Source organism: Lycium barbarum, chromosome 8 (genome assembly GCF_019175385.1).
Source record: "Lycium barbarum isolate Lr01 chromosome 8, ASM1917538v2, whole genome shotgun sequence".
NCBI lineage: Eukaryota > Viridiplantae > Streptophyta > Magnoliopsida > Solanales > Solanaceae > Lycium > Lycium barbarum.
Window position 1 is genome coordinate 49275164 of NC_083344.1, and position 18562 is coordinate 49293725.

Genomic DNA, 18562 nt, shown 5'->3' on the forward strand with positions numbered 1-18562 from the left:
AACCCAATTCTTCCCTTGGCATGCCCTTAGTGTATTAGGGTCGGATCCGGGCCTCGAAGGACCTCTTGGCCCTCGGAATCCGCAAGACAAAATTTTAGTTTTTCCTTCAGTAGAATTGAACCATTTTGATACGCTTTTTTTTTTTTTTTTCTGAAATTATGCAATTGTGCTCTAAGTTACTCAGAAAGTCATAGAAGGTCTGTATAACCTTCGTAGATGATATTATATGTTTAGAGGGCACAATTTGAGCCCGCCGCCTTATTTGTTCTGAGGCGGGCCCACTATTTACGTTTTTGCCCCTAATGTGTTAAAGCTTCCTTTTTAAGCGATTTTTGAAAGAAATGTTTTAATTACCCTACTAATCGCTTAACGAATATTATTTTAAATATTCTGTTAAATATTATAAATTATTTTGACACTCGGAATGACTTCGGGAAAGTTATACTTTTGTAATTTATTATGATATCCGAAATACATTTATTATGATTCCGTCCGACCCCATTGGATTTGTTTGTCTTTGATACGCTTCATCGAGTCTTTGAAAACATTTATTATATTTTTAAATTGCATTAGTCTCTCACTACTCCATTCGTGGATGTCCCAATGTTTCCCACACTGAGCCCGGGCCAGGATATGTTGTCAAGCGTAATTCTCTGCATTGTTCGCCGCGCCCCGATGTGAGGGGGCAGGTATACGCGTACATGGGTCTGTGGAGTATGATGTGCCATGTCCGCCTATTCTGATCTGATCTGTTATGGCCATTCTGATATGACATTTTATGATACGGGGCCACGCCCCCTTTTCTGATTCCTCTGTATTGTGGCACCAGTGTCGGGAGGGTGACCACGTTCTGTCTGCCGAGTCCCGTGGCAGGGATTGGATATGATATGACATATGTTTCTGTACACATTCTGTCTGATTTGGAAATATGCATTTGACACTCTGGATTTTGTACCCATTTTCTGTAATCATTATGATTTGACTTCTGTGATTCCGCTTTACATATTCAGTACATATTTCGTACTGACCCCCTTTCTTCGGGGGCTGCGTTTTCATGCCGCGCAGGTACAGACGACAGGTTTGCTGATCCGCACGTTTAGGATCCCATTTCTGCTATTTTGGGGCGCTCTCTTCTACAGAGCCCATCTTTTGGTACAGTCTGTCACTGCTATCTGGATATGTACTTTGTTCAGGGTATGACGGGGCCCTGTCCCGTCTTATGATTATGATATGTTCTGTAGAGGTCTGTGGATACATCTGTGTGGGTTCTGTACACATGTTTGGGATACTTTGTTCTATGATGGCCTTATCGGCCTATGTGTGCCAAGTCTGCTTTTTCTGATAAATTCTGTAGCATCCACTAATATTATTATATTATTATTCTGATAATATGCTAATTTGGGTATCGGGTACGTATAGGTGCCCAGCTAGGGCACTGGTCGCGGCCCACGGGGTTGGGTCGTGACACATACCACAATGATGTCCAGGGAGGATCTTTCCAATGGCTTTCCACCAGATTCACCTTAAAATACACTAAATTCGCTCCAAGGCTAAGTAAAAAACAAGTAGAATAACTCAACTCCCAATACCGAAGTAATGTACCAGCCCACCCTGATACAATATTCCATACGAAAATGAAGAAAAAGGACAAGAAACATAAAGGATAGATAATTTGACACAACTAAAGACCCAAATTAGCAACCAAAGTTCTTGAATTAACTTGACCTCTAATTTAGGAACTAAAGAGCACCAAACTCTTAGGATGACCAATAGGGATTTGATACCCTAATAACCAATCCTCTCACAAGATTCACAATCTCTAGCTTAGCAAGCTCTCAACACTCAAAAGAGTTCACAATTTCAAGACATCAATATTCAACATAGACTAAGTCTTCCAAATGAAATAGACTACTACTTATACTAAGGTTCAAAAGAAGACAACTACACTATTACACTTTTACCCTTAATGAAGTAAGGGCCTTGTTTGGGTGTCTTCTTTTGGGAACAAAACTTGAATTTGCAAATCTTCAAGTAATAGTCACATTGAAAGTATGACCATCTTCCAACCTCTTCTCCAAACCATCCTCCCATGCTATCATGAACACTTGCAATCCCCGGGAAGGTGTTAGAGTGTATTCAAGTATGTCCCTCCTCATGAACAATGCTTGCATAGCTTGAAGTTTCCTCGCTTGGCTCCTTGTAAAAGGTCTTGATGCCATTCGAGTTGTATCAATTAGTCATTCACATTACCTAGATTTCTCAATTTGCTTCTAATTCTCCCATATTTATGGTCATGACCTCCAACTTCGTCCATTCGTCTAAAGTGTCTAGTTCATGATCTTAGTACCATTTATAATACATTAATATCGTAACACAACAACATTCATAATTCAATTCAAACTATTCCTCAAAAGTCACTATTCACCATTCATGACCTAGTTGACCACATTTTCTACAATCCATGTATTTTAATTCTCCAATACCTTAAACATCTTGTAAAAGTCATGAATCTTACCTTAGAAGTTGTAGGAACAAGCTTTGGTTGATAATACTCCTCTTTGAGCAAAACCCTAGTTTTTCTCCATTTGGATTTCTTGACTTGGATGATCCTTGATGATTCCCTTATCCTTGATTCACTTGTCTTAATGTTATTGATGGCTTATAATCCTTGAAAACTCATATAATAAATGTAGAGAGAAGTTTTAGAGAGAAGTGGTGTAATGTGGAAATGAAATAAGACAAGTCTTGATCCTCATATTTAATGACTTGAAAAATCTGTGCTGGGTGAACAGTGGTCGTCCATGGAGGTTTACGGTCCGTATTTCAGCCAAGAAATGACAACGAAGTAAAAACAAAAAGAGAAAAGCACGAAAGAATTGGCACGAAAGAAATGCGGACACAAGAACTAGCAACACAAATAGGAACAACTACTAAATGGCTACTAGTTAAGAGACACAAGAAAATGGAATTGCAAAAATCGGGAAAATAACTAAACTTTCGGGTCCGGGTAGGTGATAACTTGAAAACACGAGCGGGAAGCCCCAATTGATCCAAGGTATCAATTTGAAATAATGAAAATTTTTAAATTTCTATACTCGTTTTTTTTTTCCCTACCAAAGGATTAGGGAGACAATACCATCAACTAAGGATCAAGAAATTTTTGTTTTGAGAAATGAAATCAAAGAGAATTTAAGTCGAAAAAACCTGAAATGTGCAACCCGCGACGCCTGTGCAGCACCTGCGACTCGCGGTTCAACCTGCGATAGTGATCCGCGGCTCGCGGATGATGCAGCCAAAATGCCAACTCTCTGTCACAAGGTGCGACACCACCTGCGACTCGCAGGTGCAACCCGCGATGGTGTTCCGCGACTCGCAGATGAGGCACCCCAAAACGTTCAACTCTCTGTCACAAGGTGCGACACAACCTGCGACTCGCAGGTTCAACATGCGGCTCGCATGTAGTGTCGCATATGGGCCAATTCGATGCTTCATTTTTTTTTTTTCGCAAAAATCAGAAAACTTTGACAACTTTTGGATCAAATGGCCCTTTGGAGAGTCTTTTTCCTTATGAAGATTTGAAGGTGTTCAAGAACACAAGAACAAGTCAAAAATTCAACTACCCTCAAATCAACTCCAAATTGACTCAAATTTCGGATTTAAGTTCTCTTCAATGTAGAGAACAAAGCCCAATAGGTTTCAACCTTCAACTTCACCTTCTCCAACAAGACCCACTTTCAAGTTCTTGAAGCTTTGAAGCTCAACAATGGTGGAACACAAACCCTAACTCCCAATGGATTCGAAATTGAAGATTTAGACTCTAGAAACACTAAGAAACTCTAATCTAACACCAGATTCAACAAAATCAACAAGAAAATTCGTTTTTTTTTTTTTTTTAATTTCGGATTTTTTTTTTTGTTGAATCAAAACCCAAGATTAGATTTGGTAGAACAAACCTAAACTAAGCTCTGATACCAATTGATACAATATTCCATACGAAAATGAAGAAAAAGGACAAGAAACATAAAGGATAGATAATTTGACACAACTAAAGACCCAAATTAGCAACCAAAGTTCTTGAATTAACTTGACCTCTAATTTAGGAACTAAAGAGCACCAAACTCTTAGGATGACCAATAGGGATTTGATACCCTAATAACCAATCCTCTCACAAGATTCACAATCTCTAGCTTAGCAAGCTCTCAACACTCAAAAGAGTTCACAATTTCAAGACATCAATATTCAACATAGACTAAGTCTTCCAAATGAAATAGACTACTACTTATACTAAGGTTCAAAAGAAGACAACTACACTATTACACTTTTACCCTTAATGAAGTAAGGGCCTTGTTTGGGTGTCTTCTTTTGGGAACAAAACTTGAATTTGCAAATCTTCAAGTAATAGTCACATTGAAAGTATGACCATCTTCCAACCTCTTCTCCAAACCATCCTCCCATGCTATCATGAACACTTGCAATCCCCGGGAAGGTGTTAGAGTGTATTCAAGTATGTCCCTCCTCATGAACAATGCTTGCATAGCTTGAAGTTTCCTCGCTTGGCTCCTTGTAAAAGGTCTTGATGCCATTCGAGTTGTATCAATTAGTCATTCACATTACCTAGATTTCTCAATTTGCTTCTAATTCTCCCATATTTATGGTCATGACCTCCAACTTCGTCCATTCGTCTAAAGTGTCTAGTTCATGATCTTAGTACCATTTATAATACATTAATATCGTAACACAACAACATTCATAATTCAATTCAAACTATTCCTCAAAAGTCACTATTCACCATTCATGACCTAGTTGACCACATTTTCTACAATCCATGTATTTTAATTCTCCAATACCTTAAACATCTTGTAAAAGTCATGAATCTTACCTTAGAAGTTGTAGGAACAAGCTTTGGTTGATAATACTCCTCTTTGAGCAAAACCCTAGTTTTTCTCCATTTGGATTTCTTGACTTGGATGATCCTTGATGATTCCCTTATCCTTGATTCACTTGTCTTAATGTTATTGATGGCTTATAATCCTTGAAAACTCATATAATAAATGTAGAGAGAAGTTTTAGAGAGAAGTGGTGTAATGTGGAAATGAAATAAGACAAGTCTTGATCCTCATATTTAATGACTTGAAAAATCTGTGCTGGGTGAACAGTGGTCGTCCATGGAGGTTTACGGTCCGTATTTCAGCCAAGAAATGACAACGAAGTAAAAACAAAAAGAGAAAAGCACGAAAGAATTGGCACGAAAGAAATGCGGACACAAGAACTAGCAACACAAATAGGAACAACTACTAAATGGCTACTAGTTAAGAGACACAAGAAAATGGAATTGCAAAAATCGGGAAAATAACTAAACTTTCGGGTCCGGGTAGGTGATAACTTGAAAACACGAGCGGGAAGCCCCAATTGATCCAAGGTATCAATTTGAAATAATGAAAATTTTTAAATTTCTATACTCGTTTTTTTTTTTCCCTACCAAAGGATTAGGGAGACAATACCATCAACTAAGGATCAAGAAATTTTTGTTTTGAGAAATGAAATCAAAGAGAATTTAAGTCGAAAAAACCTGAAATGTGCAACCCGCGACGCCTGTGCAGCACCTGCGACTCGCGGTTCAACCTGCGATAGTGATCCGCGGCTCGCGGATGATGCAGCCAAAATGCCAACTCTCTGTCACAAGGTGCGACACCACCTGCGACTCGTAGGTGCAACCCGCGATGGTGTTCCGCGACTCGCAGATGAGGCACCCCAAAACGTTCAACTCTCTGTCACAAGGTGCGACACAACCTGCGACTCGCAGGTTCAACATGCGGCTCGCATGTAGTGTCGCATATGGGCCAATTCGATGCTTCATTTTTTTTTTTTTCGCAAAAATCAGAAAACTTTGACAACTTTTGGATCAAATGGCCCTTTGGAGAGTCTTCTTCCTTATGAAGATTTGAAGGTGTTCAAGAACACAAGAACAAGTCAAAAATTCAACTACCCTCAAATCAACTCCAAATTGACTCAAATTTCGGATTTAAGTTCTCTTCAATGTAGAGAACAAAGCCCAATAGGTTTCAACCTTCAACTTCACCTTCTCCAACAAGACCCACTTTCAAGTTCTTGAAGCTTTGAAGCTCAACAATGGTGGAACACAAACCCTAACTCCCAATGGATTCGAAATTGAAGATTTAGACTCTAGAAACACTAAGAAACTCTAATCTAACACCAGATTCAACAAAATCAACAAGAAAATTCGTTTTTTTTTTTTTTTTTTAATTTCGGATTTTTTTTTTTTTGTTGAATCAAAACCCAAGATTAGATTTGGTAGAACAAACCTAAACTAAGCTCTGATACCAATTGATACAATATTCCATACGAAAATGAAGAAAAAGGACAAGAAACATAAAGGATAGATAATTTGACACAACTAAAGACCCAAATTAGCAACCAAAGTTCTTGAATTAACTTGACCTCTAATTTAGGAACTAAAGAGCACCAAACTCTTAGGATGACCAATAGGGATTTGATACCCTAATAACCAATCCTCTCACAAGATTCACAATCTCTAGCTTAGCAAGCTCTCAACACTCAAAAGAGTTCACAATTTCAAGACATCAATATTCAACATAGACTAAGTCTTCCAAATGAAATAGACTACTACTTATACTAAGGTTCAAAAGAAGACAACTACACTATTACACTTTTACCCTTAATGAAGTAAGGGCCTTGTTTGGGTGTCTTCTTTTGGGAACAAAACTTGAATTTGCAAATCTTCAAGTAATAGTCACATTGAAAGTATGACCATCTTCCAACCTCTTCTCCAAACCATCCTCCCATGCTATCATGAACACTTGCAATCCCCGGGAAGGTGTTAGAGTGTATTCAAGTATGTCCCTCCTCATGAACAATGCTTGCATAGCTTGAAGTTTCCTCGCTTGGCTCCTTGTAAAAGGTCTTGATGCCATTCGAGTTGTATCAATTAGTCATTCACATTACCTAGATTTCTCAATTTGCTTCTAATTCTCCCATATTTATGGTCATGACCTCCAACTTCGTCCATTCGTCTAAAGTGTCTAGTTCATGATCTTAGTACCATTTATAATACATTAATATCGTAACACAACAACATTCATAATTCAATTCAAACTATTCCTCAAAAGTCACTATTCACCATTCATGACCTAGTTGACCACATTTTCTACAATCCATGTATTTTAATTCTCCAATACCTTAAACATCTTGTAAAAGTCATGAATCTTACCTTAGAAGTTGTAGGAACAAGCTTTGGTTGATAATACTCCTCTTTGAGCAAAACCCTAGTTTTTCTCCATTTGGATTTCTTGACTTGGATGATCCTTGATGATTCCCTTATCCTTGATTCACTTGTCTTAATGTTATTGATGGCTTATAATCCTTGAAAACTCATATAATAAATGTAGAGAGAAGTTTTAGAGAGAAGTGGTGTAATGTGGAAATGAAATAAGACAAGTCTTGATCCTCATATTTAATGACTTGAAAAATCTGTGCTGGGTGAACAGTGGTCGTCCATGGAGGTTTACGGTCCGTATTTCAGCCAAGAAATGACAACGAAGTAAAAACAAAAAGAGAAAAGCACGAAAGAATTGGCACGAAAGAAATGCGGACACAAGAACTAGCAACACAAATAGGAACAACTACTAAATGGCTACTAGTTAAGAGACACAAGAAAATGGAATTGCAAAAATCGGGAAAATAACTAAACTTTCGGGTCCGGGTAGGTGATAACTTGAAAACACGAGCGGGAAGCCCCAATTGATCCAAGGTATCAATTTGAAATAATGAAAATTTTTAAATTTCTATACTCGTTTTTTTTTTCCCTACCAAAGGATTAGGGAGACAATACCATCAACTAAGGATCAAGAAATTTTTGTTTTGAGAAATGAAATCAAAGAGAATTTAAGTCGAAAAAACCTGAAATGTGCAACCCGCGACGCCTGTGCAGCACCTGCGACTCGCGGTTCAACCTGCGATAGTGATCCGCGGCTCGCGGATGATGCAGCCAAAATGCCAACTCTCTGTCACAAGGTGCGACACCACCTGCGACTCGCAGGTGCAACCCGCGATGGTGTTCCGCGACTCGCAGATGAGGCACCCCAAAACGTTCAACTCTCTGTCACAAGGTGCGACACAACCTGCGACTCGCAGGTTCAACATGCGGCTCGCATGTAGTGTCGCATATGGGCCAATTCGATGCTTCATTTTTTTTTTTTCGCAAAAATCAGAAAACTTTGACAACTTTTGGATCAAATGGCCCTTTGGAGAGTCTTTTTCCTTATGAAGATTTGAAGGTGTTCAAGAACACAAGAACAAGTCAAAAATTCAACTACCCTCAAATCAACTCCAAATTGACTCAAATTTCGGATTTAAGTTCTCTTCAATGTAGAGAACAAAGCCCAATAGGTTTCAACCTTCAACTTCACCTTCTCCAACAAGACCCACTTTCAAGTTCTTGAAGCTTTGAAGCTCAACAATGGTGGAACACAAACCCTAACTCCCAATGGATTCGAAATTGAAGATTTAGACTCTAGAAACACTAAGAAACTCTAATCTAACACCAGATTCAACAAAATCAACAAGAAAATTCGTTTTTTTTTTTTTTTTAATTTCGGATTTTTTTTTTTGTTGAATCAAAACCCAAGATTAGATTTGGTAGAACAAACCTAAACTAAGCTCTGATACCAATTGATACAATATTCCATACGAAAATGAAGAAAAAGGACAAGAAACATAAAGGATAGATAATTTGACACAACTAAAGACCCAAATTAGCAACCAAAGTTCTTGAATTAACTTGACCTCTAATTTAGGAACTAAAGAGCACCAAACTCTTAGGATGACCAATAGGGATTTGATACCCTAATAACCAATCCTCTCACAAGATTCACAATCTCTAGCTTAGCAAGCTCTCAACACTCAAAAGAGTTCACAATTTCAAGACATCAATATTCAACATAGACTAAGTCTTCCAAATGAAATAGACTACTACTTATACTAAGGTTCAAAAGAAGACAACTACACTATTACACTTTTACCCTTAATGAAGTAAGGGCCTTGTTTGGGTGTCTTCTTTTGGGAACAAAACTTGAATTTGCAAATCTTCAAGTAATAGTCACATTGAAAGTATGACCATCTTCCAACCTCTTCTCCAAACCATCCTCCCATGCTATCATGAACACTTGCAATCCCCGGGAAGGTGTTAGAGTGTATTCAAGTATGTCCCTCCTCATGAACAATGCTTGCATAGCTTGAAGTTTCCTCGCTTGGCTCCTTGTAAAAGGTCTTGATGCCATTCGAGTTGTATCAATTAGTCATTCACATTACCTAGATTTCTCAATTTGCTTCTAATTCTCCCATATTTATGGTCATGACCTCCAACTTCGTCCATTCGTCTAAAGTGTCTAGTTCATGATCTTAGTACCATTTATAATACATTAATATCGTAACACAACAACATTCATAATTCAATTCAAACTATTCCTCAAAAGTCACTATTCACCATTCATGACCTAGTTGACCACATTTTCTACAATCCATGTATTTTAATTCTCCAATACCTTAAACATCTTGTAAAAGTCATGAATCTTACCTTAGAAGTTGTAGGAACAAGCTTTGGTTGATAATACTCCTCTTTGAGCAAAACCCTAGTTTTTCTCCATTTGGATTTCTTGACTTGGATGATCCTTGATGATTCCCTTATCCTTGATTCACTTGTCTTAATGTTATTGATGGCTTATAATCCTTGAAAACTCATATAATAAATGTAGAGAGAAGTTTTAGAGAGAAGTGGTGTAATGTGGAAATGAAATAAGACAAGTCTTGATCCTCATATTTAATGACTTGAAAAATCTGTGCTGGGTGAACAGTGGTCGTCCATGGAGGTTTACGGTCCGTATTTCAGCCAAGAAATGACAACGAAGTAAAAACAAAAAGAGAAAAGCACGAAAGAATTGGCACGAAAGAAATGCGGACACAAGAACTAGCAACACAAATAGGAACAACTACTAAATGGCTACTAGTTAAGAGACACAAGAAAATGGAATTGCAAAAATCGGGAAAATAACTAAACTTTCGGGTCCGGGTAGGTGATAACTTGAAAACACGAGCGGGAAGCCCCAATTGATCCAAGGTATCAATTTGAAATAATGAAAATTTTTAAATTTCTATACTCGTTTTTTTTTTTCCCTACCAAAGGATTAGGGAGACAATACCATCAACTAAGGATCAAGAAATTTTTGTTTTGAGAAATGAAATCAAAGAGAATTTAAGTCGAAAAAACCTGAAATGTGCAACCCGCGACGCCTGTGCAGCACCTGCGACTCGCGGTTCAACCTGCGATAGTGATCCGCGGCTCGCGGATGATGCAGCCAAAATGCCAACTCTCTGTCACAAGGTGCGACACCACCTGCGACTCGCAGGTGCAACCCGCGATGGTGTTCCGCGACTCGCAGATGAGGCACCCCAAAACGTTCAACTCTCTGTCACAAGGTGCGACACAACCTGCGACTCGCAGGTTCAACATGCGGCTCGCATGTAGTGTCGCATATGGGCCAATTCGATGCTTCATTTTTTTTTTTTCGCAAAAATCAGAAAACTTTGACAACTTTTGGATCAAATGGCCCTTTGGAGAGTCTTTTTCCTTATGAAGATTTGAAGGTGTTCAAGAACACAAGAACAAGTCAAAAATTCAACTACCCTCAAATCAACTCCAAATTGACTCAAATTTCGGATTTAAGTTCTCTTCAATGTAGAGAACAAAGCCCAATAGGTTTCAACCTTCAACTTCACCTTCTCCAACAAGACCCACTTTCAAGTTCTTGAAGCTTTGAAGCTCAACAATGGTGGAACACAAACCCTAACTCCCAATGGATTCGAAATTGAAGATTTAGACTCTAGAAACACTAAGAAACTCTAATCTAACACCAGATTCAACAAAATCAACAAGAAAATTCGTTTTTTTTTTTTTTTTTAATTTCGGATTTTTTTTTTTTGTTGAATCAAAACCCAAGATTAGATTTGGTAGAACAAACCTAAACTAAGCTCTGATACCAATTGATACAATATTCCATACGAAAATGAAGAAAAAGGACAAGAAACATAAAGGATAGATAATTTGACACAACTAAAGACCCAAATTAGCAACCAAAGTTCTTGAATTAACTTGACCTCTAATTTAGGAACTAAAGAGCACCAAACTCTTAGGATGACCAATAGGGATTTGATACCCTAATAACCAATCCTCTCACAAGATTCACAATCTCTAGCTTAGCAAGCTCTCAACACTCAAAAGAGTTCACAATTTCAAGACATCAATATTCAACATAGACTAAGTCTTCCAAATGAAATAGACTACTACTTATACTAAGGTTCAAAAGAAGACAACTACACTATTACACTTTTACCCTTAATGAAGTAAGGGCCTTGTTTGGGTGTCTTCTTTTGGGAACAAAACTTGAATTTGCAAATCTTCAAGTAATAGTCACATTGAAAGTATGACCATCTTCCAACCTCTTCTCCAAACCATCCTCCCATGCTATCATGAACACTTGCAATCCCCGGGAAGGTGTTAGAGTGTATTCAAGTATGTCCCTCCTCATGAACAATGCTTGCATAGCTTGAAGTTTCCTCGCTTGGCTCCTTGTAAAAGGTCTTGATGCCATTCGAGTTGTATCAATTAGTCATTCACATTACCTAGATTTCTCAATTTGCTTCTAATTCTCCCATATTTATGGTCATGACCTCCAACTTCGTCCATTCGTCTAAAGTGTCTAGTTCATGATCTTAGTACCATTTATAATACATTAATATCGTAACACAACAACATTCATAATTCAATTCAAACTATTCCTCAAAAGTCACTATTCACCATTCATGACCTAGTTGACCACATTTTCTACAATCCATGTATTTTAATTCTCCAATACCTTAAACATCTTGTAAAAGTCATGAATCTTACCTTAGAAGTTGTAGGAACAAGCTTTGGTTGATAATACTCCTCTTTGAGCAAAACCCTAGTTTTTCTCCATTTGGATTTCTTGACTTGGATGATCCTTGATGATTCCCTTATCCTTGATTCACTTGTCTTAATGTTATTGATGGCTTATAATCCTTGAAAACTCATATAATAAATGTAGAGAGAAGTTTTAGAGAGAAGTGGTGTAATGTGGAAATGAAATAAGACAAGTCTTGATCCTCATATTTAATGACTTGAAAAATCTGTGCTGGGTGAACAGTGGTCGTCCATGGAGGTTTACGGTCCGTATTTCAGCCAAGAAATGACAACGAAGTAAAAACAAAAAGAGAAAAGCACGAAAGAATTGGCACGAAAGAAATGCGGACACAAGAACTAGCAACACAAATAGGAACAACTACTAAATGGCTACTAGTTAAGAGACACAAGAAAATGGAATTGCAAAAATCGGGAAAATAACTAAACTTTCGGGTCCGGGTAGGTGATAACTTGAAAACACGAGCGGGAAGCCCCAATTGATCCAAGGTATCAATTTGAAATAATGAAAATTTTTAAATTTCTATACTCGTTTTTTTTTTTTCCCTACCAAAGGATTAGGGAGACAATACCATCAACTAAGGATCAAGAAATTTTTGTTTTGAGAAATGAAATCAAAGAGAATTTAAGTCGAAAAAACCTGAAATGTGCAACCCGCGACGCCTGTGCAGCACCTGCGACTCGCGGTTCAACCTGTGATAGTGATCCGCGGCTCGCGGATGATGCAGCCAAAATGCCAACTCTCTGTCACAAGGTGCGACACCACCTGCGACTCGCAGGTGCAACCCGCGATGGTGTTCCGCGACTCGCAGATGAGGCACCCCAAAACGTTCAACTCTCTGTCACAAGGTGCGACACAACCTGCGACTCGCAGGTTCAACATGCGGCTCGCATGTAGTGTCGCATATGGGCCAATTCGATGCTTTTTTTTTTTTTTTCGCAAAAATCAGAAAACTTTGACAACTTTTGGATCAAATGGCCCTTTGGAGAGTCTTCTTCCTTATGAAGATTTGAAGGTGTTCAAGAACACAAGAACAAGTCAAAAATTCAACTACCCTCAAATCAACTCCAAATTGACTCAAATTTCGGATTTAAGTTCTCTTCAATGTAGAGAACAAAGCCCAATAGGTTTCAACCTTCAACTTCACCTTCTCCAACAAGACCCACTTTCAAGTTCTTGAAGCTTTGAAGCTCAACAATGGTGGAACACAAACCCTAACTCCCAATGGATTCGAAATTGAAGATTTAGACTCTAGAAACACTAAGAAACTCTAATCTAACACCAGATTCAACAAAATCAACAAGAAAATTCGATTTTTTTTTTTTTTAATTTCGGATTTTTTTTTTGTTGAATCAAAACCCAAGATTAGATTTGGTAGAACAAACCTAAACTAAGCTCTGATACCAATTGATACAATATTCCATACGAAAATGAAGAAAAAGGACAAGAAACATAAATGATAGATAATTTGACACAACTAAAGACCCAAATTAGCAACCAAAGTTCTTGAATTAACTTGACCTCTAATTTAGGAACTAAAGAGCACCAAACTCTTAGGATGACCAATAGGGATTTGATACCCTAATAACCAATCCTCTCACAAGATTCACAATCTCTAGCTTAGCAAGCTCTCAACACTCAAAAGAGTTCACAATTTCAAGACATCAATATTCAACATGGACTAAGTCTTCCAAATGAAATAGACTACTACTTATACTAAGGTTCAAAAGAAGACAACTACACTATTACACTTTTACCCTTAATGAAGTAAGGGCCTTGTTTGGGTGTCTTCTTTTGGGAACAAAACTTGAATTTGCAAATCTTCAAGTAATAGTCACATTGAAAGTATGACCATCTTCCAACCTCTTCTCCAAACCATCCTCCCATGCTATCATGAACACTTGCAATCCCCGGGAAGGTGTTAGAGTGTATTCAAGTATGTCCCTCCTCATGAACAATGCTTGCATAGCTTGAAGTTCCCTCGCTTGGCTCCTTGTAAAAGGTCTTGATGCCATTCGAGTTGTATCACACCCCAAAGTCATCAATTCCAACAAGTTATAAACCTTATGATCAATTCCAGGGTCAAAAACAAAAATGGTCAACACATCAAGGTTAGCATATGTCTCAAGCATATCAACTAGTAACTCGAATAGTAACAACAAACAAGAGTGACAATGATGTATCCAATTACTACAAGAGTACTCTAGAGAAGCATGAATCATGAGGTAAGAATATGTGCCATCATTGATCTTAGAAACATCAAAGGGATCAAACCATGTGTAATGACCAGATTTCTCATACTTCTCTCGTCTTTTCCTTTGACAAGAACTCACACAAAAATCAAATAAGCAATCAAACTTATCAAAAGGAAGAATTTTACCTCTAAGATCATGACTACAATCCCAAGGTTCAAATGCATAACTTCCACATTTCAAGCTAAGGAATTTGGTATAGCCTATCTCAAGTGAGTTATCCATGCAAGGATCACAATAAGTAAAGTAATAGACACTAGAACTAGCATCCACCATTCTACTTTCCTTTTCCGCTTCAAGAATCACACCTAGAGATTTCAACTCAAATTCTGCTCCTAGTGAGAACTCATCCTCACATTCTTCTTCACTATTAAAGAATTCTGCACTACTTTCCCAATCCTCTTCAAGATCACTTCCTACACGTCTAGCACACTCAAAGTCACACTTTAAGTCCTCCACATCACAAAAGCTCCTAAAACAATCATGACCCTCATCATATGCAAACAAATAGTAAAGAAAAGTGCTGCTTAAGGTCACTTCACCATCAGTAAGTTCACTTTCACAATCATGAATACTATTAAGCACAAGATCACGATTTGGACCACACAAAGAAGACTTATTACTTAAGCAACTTTCCACACTTTCCTTTCCAAGACAATGTCCTCTATCAAGTGAACTATCCAACAAGGAGTTAATTCCATCACAAGAAAGAGTATTAAGAAACTCAAACTCATCATTAAACAAACAAGCATCTCCAAGTAAAAATAGTTTCACAAGAAAGGTCTCATCCAAGTTCACATGTTCAAACTCATCATTCAAGTCAATTTCATTATCATGCGCAGATTCAACATCATAAAGACTTAAAGATGAATTGCTTTCTTCCTTATCAAACATGGGTGGTGTGCCTAATTCCAAACAATCACATTTATGGCCAACAATTCCATCATATCCAGAATAATCATCAACTAATAATGGAATATTGCTCACACACACACACAAGGTTCAAGATTGCTTTCTAAAGACAAGACGCTAAATCAATCAACTTGTTTTCACTCCTTTCACCCACAGAAGTTGTGTCTTTTGCATTAAGACTCTCATCATAAGTGTCAACACTAGTTTTCATCATATTAAACGCATAAGTAGTTTCAGTTTCAGGATCACAACCAAGAACAACTAGTGTATCTCCACAAGATTCATTCAACTTATCAGCACAAGACAAAGAAGATTTTAAGCCCACACAAGATAATTCCTTACTCATACTCACACAATCAACATGCTCAACATTAGCATCTAAAGTAGTGAATTTAGTCAACTTACCTTCAAGCTCACAAGAATGGTTCTCTTTACCTTCAAGTTCCTCTTTTCGGCAAATCAGCTCTTCCGAAGTCATTGCATCCTCTTCATGAGTTTCCATTGTCGGAGGCTCACTATCCAACTTGTCTTCACCGGTACCTACAAAAGAATTCAAGCAACTAGAGGAAAAAGAAAGATTGTGAGTGTCAGAGTCAAGAACTTCATCTCCCTCATTATTTTTCTTTTCTCTCATGTTCTTTTCAATTCCATTCTCTTGTTTCTTTTGTGGCAGCCTACTCATTCCAGTCAACTCGGACTTCCCATTTTGCATGGCATTACACTCCCCTATAGGCATAGAAGAGACATATGCACTATTAGGATTTTCTTTCGGAAGTGGGAATGGAAAGAGAGGCCATCCTTCCTCATCTATGACATACCTTATCCAATCTCGTACATTTGGAACATCGTGTTTTCGAAACCAGGGCTGTCCAAAGCATAAGTGACTTATTTTTAGGGGAAACACATCACATCGGACCGTTTCAACATAATCTCCATGAGATATTACCACCTTGACCATCCACTCAACTTGATACCCATTATAGTCATATGGATATCTCTTTTTAACCCATGTCAAATTCAACCAATCAGCCGCATAAGGAGAGATGAATGTGGAGTCACACAAATCGTCAAGCTCTAGATCAAAGCCATTATACCCACAAACATTCACCTTCAATTTTTGAAACCTTGGCTTAGGAAATCTCTCTCCTTTTCTTGGAAATAGTGGTCCTCTCCTTTGTGTAAGCCATCTAGTTCTTACTTCCGATTGAACGGGTTTAGTCCTCATTGCACCTTGGTCCATCATACCTGCATAACAAAGCTCAAAGAAAAGGTTATGAGTTAAAAATCACCTTACTCACTCCCTTACTTTATTTGGGTGGCCCTCGGTTCACTCAATGATACAATAGGTTTGGTTCACTCCGTCTTGTTACTGGCTTCCTCGGAATTGACCAACTCCTATTATACAAAAGATGCTACCTCTTCGGAATTAGAGTGAGATTATGGACTCTATAGTCGGACGACTCTTTTAATTGTGGCGCACTTGAGTCAAACAATTCACGACGAGTTAAAACGAGAAAAGCTTGAAAGAATTAGCACGGAAAATGTTATAGCTCAAGAACTAGTAAACTTTGAGTAGGTAATTACTCAATGGATACTAGCTAGAAGTTATGTCACAAAGAAAGAATTAAGAAGCTTCCCAACCCCCCTTTAAAATTTGCAAGGCAGCCCCTTAAGTCTTGCTAATTAATATCCTTTGACCAACTTATCTTGGAATTTAATTACTACAAGTTTCAATGTAGCTTCTCGTCTTCCCAAAAGATGACTAGGGACTTGGAAACTTGACTTCTCATTTTCCCAAGAGGTGATTAGAAACTTGGACACTCTTTTCTCAAGGTGACTGTTAGTCTTCCCAAGAATTGACTTGGGAACTTGTGTCAATTAATGGTTTGACTATTTGTTTGCCTCTACTCCCTTTCACACACCCCAAACTGATTTTTGACTTCTCCTAATGAGTGCAGCCCCCTTCTCCACGTTTTGGAGGGGTTGAATGCACCAACTCCTTGGGAATTAACTCTTGACTAGTCCCTTTGACTTCCCAAATAGCTTTCACACTCCCTAACACCTTGAAAGCTTAACTTATCACCAAAATTAGATCAAACAAAGTTAGTAAATCTGAAATTATCAAGAACACACATGAACATTCACAAAATATTTATGAACACTCAAGAACACAAGTATTCAAAACACTTCAAATGATATACCAAAATGACCATCTTGATGCCTAGTTTCCAAATATCACCATGGATCACCCAAGATACCTAAACTATTGGCACGATTGGAGACTTTAAAATAATAGTTCATGAACTTTTTCTTGAACATATGAACATCCAAGAACACATGTCTTCAAACACAAAACAAAATCAGATTCACCAACAGATCAAGAACACCCAAATACTCCAAGTAACACGAATTTCATCCAAAACAACAACTATCAAGAAGTTTAACCCTAAGAACACTAAGAAATTCGTCCAAAACAGAATATATATATATTTTTTTTGGTTAAATAAAGTTTGATACAAAACAAGGACTAGATTTGTAGGGACAAATCTATGACTGGCTCTGATACCAAATGATGCAAGAAAAATAACAAAGATAGAAAGAAGACACAATTTGAAGAACAATTGGACAATAACTAGAAGAACTAATCCTAGTTACCTCCCAAAAGGATCAAAAGGCACCTATCCTATTCGAACAATCCTCAAGAGAATAGCCATCTCTAGCAAACTGTTAGATCAAACGGGGGTTGTACAATTTGGAGTCCACCAAATTAACACTAGTCATTCAAGACTAAAGGGTTTCAATAATATTCAATATTCAAGGATAGGTTTTTTTCCTTTCAAAATGAATTACAAGCACCTTTAAATAAGGTTCTTAAAATATACTAGTCAAAAGAAATAAATGAAAGTGTAGTCTTCTAGGTGCATAGAAGACTACAAAATGCATACTCCTAGAAGCCTTGAAAGCCACTACACATATTGAAAGTCAAAATAGCCTTTGATAAGCCTAGAAAACACAAAAAGGGAAGCTTCCTTCGTTCACATTAGTCTAGCCCCTCATGTTCACACTAGAGCTTCTAGAAGTCCTAATTTGGGCTGCTAGACCTGTTCTTTCAGATCTTGGGCTTCAATCCACATCCTTTTGGGCTTCAATTTGGGTCTCCTCGGCTTGAACATTTTAGTCGTCACCATGGTAATTTGGATTGCATCAAGACCCTGAGCTTATAATGCTGGGTAGAATATATGTATATATATGTATATGTATGTGTATGATTACGTAACGCGCGCGCACATCTGCAGATGGTACGGATAACCCTGATGCCTGGGTAGGGCCAGGTATGTATGACCTTGAGCCTTGGTTGGCCAAGTA